This window comes from Diplotaxodon limnothrissa, linkage group LG13, assembly GCF_057381915.1.
Source record: "Diplotaxodon limnothrissa isolate DT_005_m linkage group LG13, D_limnothrissa_male_GT1.1, whole genome shotgun sequence".
NCBI lineage: Eukaryota > Metazoa > Chordata > Actinopteri > Cichliformes > Cichlidae > Diplotaxodon > Diplotaxodon limnothrissa.
Genome location: NC_140608.1, coordinates 25,061,452 through 25,066,427, shown reverse-complemented (window position 1 = coordinate 25,066,427; position 4,976 = coordinate 25,061,452). Strand labels below are relative to the sequence as shown.

Genomic DNA, 4,976 nt, shown 5'->3' with positions numbered 1-4,976 from the left:
TCTAAGAAGAGCAGTATCTTTCCTTACCTTGGACCAGAGTTCATTCTGAACAAGTTTTTTCAACTGCTGGTGACATTGTTACTGCACAAAGAAGCTGCATGACTCCACAATATGCAGACCAGCTTCTCTTCTTGCAGAGTCTCCAAGAAGGGAGACGGTAGTTATAAGACTGACTGATTCAAACTTGAATCGAATCGGAGATTGAATCGGGACCTTGTGAATCGGAAGTGAATCGGTTGAAGAAATCAGTGACAATACCCAGCTGTAGTGTGCATGTCTAGGATTATGGTGTTGAACACTGAGCTGTAGGCCACGAAGAGCACCCTCACGTAGCTCTTCCTGTTCTTCAGATGGCTTAGGGTGATGGTGATGGAATCCTCTATGGACCGATTTGCTCTGTAAGCAAACTGGTGGGAGTCAGTCGAGGGGGGTAGACAGTCTCTGATGTACTGAGACAGTGTCCGCTCAAAACACTTCATGACTACAGACGTGAGGGGTATAGGTCTGTAGTCATAGAGGCTGTCTATTCCAGTCTTAAGGATAGGAATGATAGTGGAGGCCTTCAGACAGGTGCAAACAGTGGCATACGTCACGGAGAGGTGGAATAACCTGGTTAGATCCCTCTCCACACCTGGCGGGGGTTGCTATCAACGAGGATGCCCTCTATCCTCCTCCTGTAGGTTTCCCTGGTCTGTTTATAGTTCCTTTTCTGTTAGTACCTACTCGGGTCAGCTAGCCACGACTTGATTCAGCTTAACTGGTTTTCCATTACCACCTAATGTCCGTGGTTGTTGTCATAGCAACGAGGCTGAGCATGACGTAATTAGTATGCCACACGAACGCTACAACAAAGTTGGTTGTCGAGGCAAAGATATAGCTGCTTTTTGTCAGACTCAGGGATCACGGTGTTGTTTTTGTAGCCATTTCTCTCATTGACTCATTTAAAAAATGGCGGTTCTCATGACTCATCAAATGATGCTACTGACCGGTCAGTTGGCATGCAGTCTGATGGCATCACATTTTAGCATCTGCTCAAATCACTTTCGAACCCTTCCTGAGCAGGTACCATTTTAGTACCTGTACCAGGTAATATGACCTAATGGAAAACCCTGAAAACTGTGGCAAGTTGATTTGAGTTGGTTCTAATGGAAAAGGAACTTTTGATCCCCCTCCTCAGGTTGGCCCTGGCAGTGCTGTACAGAGAACTGTTCCTCAGTTTTGATCAGAACCTGTACTTCACTTGTCATCCAAGGTTTTCAGTTAGGAAAAACCTGGATGGTTTTGGTCACTGCCACATTCTCTTCAGAGCACCTAATGTAGAATAAGACAGACTGAGTGAATGTCTCCAGGTCCTGCTGTTCAAAAATGGAGCAGTCTCTCAGATTAATACAGTCCTGTAGCTGGAGAAGAGCATCATCTGGCCATGTTTTAATGACCCAGGCGCTTGGAGGGGTTTGTTTTTTGAGGTGGGGGGGGGGGGGGGGGGGGGGGGGGGGGTGCAGGCAGGGATGAGGAGCAGAGAGAGGTGGTCAGGTTGTTCTAGGTGGGGGAGGGATGTAGGCCTCTAGGCCTGCTTGATTTTAATGTACACACGGTCCAGTGTCCTGCCTCCCCCGGTAGGATACTTATCATGTTGGTGGAATTTTGGGGAATACAGAGTTCATACTTGCCTTATTAAAATCCCTGAGCTGTGTGGTTTTACTTTGCCTACTGCTTCCATGGCTGAGTTGCTGTTGTTCCTAATTGCTTCCACTTTGTTATAATATGACTAACAGCTGACTGTGGAATATGTAGTAGTGAGGAAATTTCACAGTTGGACTTGTTGCATAGGTGGCATCCTATCACAGTGGAGTTTTCTGAGTTCCTGAAAGCGATCTATCTTTCACAAAGGTTTGTAGAAGCAGTCTGCATGCCTAGGTGCTTGATTTTATACACCTGTGGCAGGAAGTGATTGGAACACATGAATTCAATGATTTGGAGGGCTGATGCTTTTGGCAATATAGTATACTTTGCTCAACTTCAGCATCAGTTTCTCACAAAGCAAAGCAGTGCAGGCAATCACTGTACTACCGGTCACTCTGCTCCCTTTGAGCAGAGAGTTTCATCAACCACAAACCTAATGCTATCCCTAACAAGAGCACTCTTCTTCTGTTCTCATGTTCTCTCCTTGCTGCACTACCATGCATCCTTACAGCTCTTCCTCTGTCATCGGCAGACTATGTCCCTGCTTAAAATTTATCTGATTGGGCTCCTCTATGCTGCAACTTTTCTACACTCGGGCTCTACAAAATAGTTTTCAGTACTCATACAATAACACTTATTGACAATACTAATTGACAAAAACCCCCCATAAATAATACTGCAAACCCTTAATGAGAAATGCTCTCTCTGGTTTCCACAGGTGATATTAGAGGTGATATTTAAATTTGATGTAATCGTGTGTGTATGTGCGTCTGCCATTGTTAGACGACATATTTCTCATTTATCAAAATTACCATGTTGTGGCAAACATGGTTTTCATTGTAAAAAAGAGGAAGGCAGATTCAAAATATTGAAACTGTTTCGTTCCTCTTCTATCATTGCTTCTGCATTCTGCATCAGCGTATTTGGGGAGGATTTGAACCGGCAATGACCTGGTCAAATACTCTAAAACTCTCTAAAACTTAAAAATAAGCGTATTTGAAAAACACATATACAGAAAAACCGAACTTAAATGGAAATAAAAATTGTTTAAAATTTGTTAAAGAATTTAATTTGATGAATATGAACAGAGCTAGCTGTGCACTACATCACTGACATCAACACTGTTTTTCAGACAATTTTTCAGACATCTGATTAAAATATTGTGGTTACAGTATTAAAGACTGAGCTGAGGTCAAGGAGAAATGGTAAATGGCCTGTATTTGTATAGCGCTTTACTAGTCCCTCCCAACTCTTGAGCCACGATCGCCCCACAATTACAATAGAGAGCAGCTGAGAGTGAGCAGCAAATCATTTTAGAGCTTGACCAGAGCTGTGTCAATGTATTATGGGAGCAGAAATAAATTCATGAAATAAATCAGTTAGGTGGCCAAAGTATTTTCTAAAATCTTGGCAAAAATGGCAGCTTGGAGGTTGGTTTAAAATACTATGGTTCTTTAGTACTTCTGTTATTAGCGTCTTTAGCAGAGGATAGATTTGACCATCCTTTATGAAAGGAAAAGTGCTAGCTCAGAGTGAGCCACAAGATCTGATTGTTTATGAAATAATCAATCAATTTAACTGACAAGCAGTGATCATGCTAATAGTTAATTAATGTTATTTTAATAAATTTAATATAATTAATGCTAATTAACAGTGCATTTACAATTTAATGTCATGACATGTTATTTTTTGAACCTTTAATGACAGGTTAAGTTAAACCCTCAGGTGAACTGAACTGTGCTTGTTTGATAAAATCTGCTCCTTTTGAAGTTTTAACCTTGTGAAAGATTATGAGTTATAGTATAATGATCATAGTTAATTTTAAAAATAAACCTCAAACATGCACTATGACAAATGTCAGAACCTTTTTGTGGTCTTTAGAGATAGAAAACTTTACATTCCAGGTCTCCAAAAACCCTGTTTCAAAACAAATGAAAAGCTGAAAGGTGTGGGGTTTTTTTGTGTTAACTAATTACTGTGGAAAGCAACAATCACGGTGATATAGTGGTGATTAAAATGTGTTCAGAATTTGCAAATTGAGAATATATCTTATAAGCCATAGCACACTACTCTCCCCCAATTAGCTGCCTAAATAACTTAAAATTAGTCGTACTGATATCGGCAATACTGGCCCTATATTTACTTGATATTGGATTGATACCAAAATTTGTAGTGTGCCACAGCACAGCTGTGAATGTGGGAAAGTGTGAAATGTCCAGGCAAGTATATACATGTTAAATGACAAGATATGTGTGTTCAGATAGCGTCAATTAACAAACAACTTAAGGTTTTTTATTTCGATATGATAATTCTTCATAATTAAACAATAAGAACAAATAGTCTGATGACCTGTAGTCATTATGAAACGACCAACAAAACATTATGAAGAATTTGAAATACAGTAACACATTAAATTTTTGTACAAAGTATCGGTATCGGACCAGTGTCGTTGATACCACCCTGAATTTTACTTGGTAACGGATCGGAAAGGAAATCAGTGGTATCGCACATCACCAGTCAGCGCCAAGATTCAGCCAGCTCTTCTTCTTCGTGCCACGCAAGTACTTCCGGGTCACGTCATACAGCCATATCATTGACCCAACAGTTACGCGATATAAAGCAGCTTTAGACACGTTAGTTTGTTAGGCACTAAGACCTTCAGCTGACATGTTATTTAGCCATAAGTTAAAATGTCCTTGAATCATGACGCTCCTGTCATTACCGCTGTTAAACACGTCTTAGCAGCTTTTCTCAACATAAGTCAGTAAATGCACCGTTGGTCGTCATCGCGTTTAAACAAACATTATTCTCTCGATATATTCAATCACTATATCAAAGGTGTAAAATCAGTAAACATCAGTGACGTGACACCACATCTGTTTCAGGGTTATAAGCTCAACTGCAGGCTTAACACAGTGAGCTCCAGTGGCGCAATCGGTTAGCGCGCGGTACTTATATGACAGTACACTGTAGAGCAATGCCGAGGTTGTGAGTTCGAGCCTCACCTGGAGCAGCCTTTTGATAGTACGCCCTGAAGTTACCGGTGTTTAATCTTTTTTTGTAAATCGACCTCTGACAGCTTGTCACGCGCATCACAGGGTGATTGATAGACTTATTAAAAATTCACTGTAAACAATTTATTGTCGACGCTCAAAGTTTGTACGCTGGCTCCATTTAAACTAAAGATAATACAAATTTAAATATGACAAGCCTACTTTTTAATCTAATTAGTTTTAATTATTAATTATTTAATTATTAGTTCTAATTATCTAACTTACAGTTTTAAATTTGAA

General features: G+C 40.3%; 1 non-coding gene across 1 annotated transcript; it reads left to right on the top strand.

Annotated features, from left to right (window-relative positions):
- Positions 1-4,602: 4,602 nt before the first annotated feature.
- trnai-uau (transfer RNA isoleucine (anticodon UAU)) lies at positions 4,603-4,696 on the top strand. Its single transcript has 2 exons — positions 4,603-4,640; positions 4,661-4,696. It is a non-coding gene; the product is annotated as a tRNA-Ile (tRNA).
- Positions 4,697-4,976: the final 280 nt, after the last annotated feature.